Source organism: Chrysochloris asiatica, unplaced genomic scaffold, assembly GCF_000296735.1.
Source record: "Chrysochloris asiatica unplaced genomic scaffold, ChrAsi1.0 scaffold00161, whole genome shotgun sequence".
NCBI classification, from domain to species: domain Eukaryota; kingdom Metazoa; phylum Chordata; class Mammalia; order Afrosoricida; family Chrysochloridae; genus Chrysochloris; species Chrysochloris asiatica.
Genome location: NW_006408679.1, coordinates 1,883,783 through 1,886,753, shown reverse-complemented (window position 1 = coordinate 1,886,753; position 2,971 = coordinate 1,883,783).

The window sequence follows — 2,971 nt, the reverse complement described above, 5'->3', positions numbered from 1 at the left end:
ATTTTTGTTTTAATTAAGAAAAATACTGTTGTCTTAAATAAAATATTTTAAGTGTCTAAAGCTAAGGGTAATCTTTTTCTGTGCACTCCCAATAGTAGATGAATGAATTTTTAAAAATCAAGAGTAAGTATGGCTTATTTGTGTTCCAGTTCATACGTGCATAGGTTTATCCCAATTAAAACATGTCTCTGTAATCAGTAGATAGCTGCAGATACTTTTGCTCAGTAATATTCCACCCTGATCTTATCCATTCAGACTTCTTTTTCTTCCCCAAACTCAGAGACCATTTTAAATGAACACATTTGAGTCCCTTGAGGGTGCCAAAATTGTCATTTTGACATGGAAGAACTCAGAATTCTTCAGCAGTGTACACATTTAGGTGAAGGCTATGCCAAGAAACATTAGCTTCACATGTTGATATTTTTGTTTAATATGGACTTTGATTTTATAGCAATACTTTTTTACTTACCCTGATATGTCTTTGAGAGTACTCAGAAAAGATAGTCTTTCTTAACTTTTATGTGAAATTAAATATAAAAGTTGTGCTTTAATAACCATAAGTTAAATTTTAAAAGAAAAATTTTTTTTTTATTAGAGGGAAAATCTTACAAACTAAACTTTCAACCATTAAATACACCCAGAAAACCAAGGTACTATACTGTTTTATTTAATAGCTATTTATTCAATGTAGACTCTATGAACAGAGGAGTGGAGTGGTGGTAGTGGTGGTGTGCTGTGGAGTCGGTTCCTACTCATAGTGATCCTACATAGGGTTTCCAAGGCTGTAAACAGAAGCAGAAAGCCTCATCTTTCTCTCACGTAACAGCTGGCAGTTTCAAACTGCTGAACTTGAGGTTAACAGCCTGATTCATAACCACTATCCTACCAGAGCTCCTGAGGAGTGGAGTCAGCTGCAGTAATCATCCTCAACAAGGTACACATTTTCTCAATTTTCTTCTTTCAAGTCTTCTTTTGTCTACCGCATCCTGCCTTTAATTGAAAGATGCATCACTGTCTCTACAATGTGTTTATTTCTCATGCCAACTAGAATTCGCCCCATGACACTAGCAGGGCATTTGCACTCTAGGAAAATATCACTATTTTTGCAGAATTGATAATGAAAAATTTTGTACAGTAACAAAGATGACATTGTTCTTTCAAAGACCAAAGTGATTATTCATTGTTCTTTAGTTATCTACTTTTCAGTCCCCTTCACTGAACTGAGTTCCTTGAGTTCTAGGATCTTGACCAATCATGCCAGTATAACACCTGGTAGAAATGTTCACTTAAGTATTTGTTGAAAGAGTGGTAAATATATGAAAAAATAACAAAGACTAGTATATTAATTTGGTGATTTTTTTTCTTTTATAATGCTGGATATTTATTTACAGCTCACCATTGATTACCTTCACAAGTGCACGTTTATTTGTAAACACTTAAGATGCAAAAAATTAAACACTATGAGCCCAGTCCATGTAGATTAGTCTAACAAAGACAACATACATTAGAAAGAGTAGGTCAACTGAGCACAAGTAATAATTTATCAAATGTAATCCCTAAACCAAACCAGTTTCTGTGGAGAAGGTTTTAACTCATGGCACCCCCATGTGTGGCAGAGTAGAACTGTGCTCCATAGGCTTTTCAGGGGTTGTTTTTTTAGAATTACATTGCCACGTTTTTGTTTTAAGGCACCTCTGAATGTACTTGAACCTCTAACATTTTGATAAGCAGTTGAGAACATTAACTGTTTGCACCACCTAGGGACAACTAATCCTATACAAAATTCTTAGAAATTAGAACATATATTCTATAATAATAACATTATAATTGTTGTTGTTGTTGCTAAGTGTCATTGAGTCGGTTCCAACTCAGCAACCCTGTATAGGGTTTCTGAGGAGCGGCTGGTGAGCTTGAACCAATGATCTTGAGGCTCAAACCGACTTTGCAGATCTTGCAGTCCAGTGCATTAACCTGCAGCGCCATACCAGGCCTCCAAAATACTACCTGAAAAGTACAAAGTGTACTGTCATGGATTGAATTATATCCTCATAAAATATGTGTCCCAGTATATGGAGTGCTGATATGGTGCTGTAGGATAAAGCACTGGACCTCAATGCTGGTTTGAACCACAAGGTTGGTGGTTCAAAACCACCAGACGTTCCTTAGGAAACCCTATACAGGATCTCTATGAGTCAGAACCAACTCAATAGCACTTAACAACAACAACAAATTATGTGATAGCTTGGCTGTACCATGATTTTCAGTGGTGGTTTAGTAGTTATGTGATGATCCTCCATGAAGGGATCTGATGTTTTAAGCAAAGAAAAGGTTAAGAGTGGGATATACCACCCTTGGAGTCCTGGTATGGCACTGTAGGATAAGCACTAGACTGAAAGGTTGATTTGAACCAAAAGGGGGCAGTTCAAACCCACGAGCCACTCATCAGAAACCCCCTGCAGGGTCATTATTAGTCAGAACCAATTAAACAGCACTTAACAACAACAACATACTTAATAAGAATAAGGGTGGGATGGTGGTTGGTGGTTGTGTGCTCAAAGAATCCTTCAATATTGCAAGTCGAGGCTTGTATTTTTTCTTTGTTGGTTCAGATTGAGAAATGCTGAGTGTGTTCTTCCCTTTGGGTGTTCTAACTCCAGATCTTTGCATATTTCATTATAATATTTGTGTCTGTCTTCTCGAGCAGCCCTTAGAAATTTTCTGTGTAGCTCACTTACCTCCTTATCTCAACCATTTGATTTAGCATCTCTACATTGGACAGCAAGTTTCAGATTCTCTTCTGACACCTGTTTTGGTCTTTTCTTTCTTCCTTGTCTTCTTAATGACCTTTTGCTTTATTCTTGTAAAATGCTCATTTCACAACTCTTCTGGTCTTCAGTCATTAGTGTATAATGCATCAATTCTTGAGATGATTTCTAAACTCAGTTGGGATATGCTCAAGATTCATATTTTG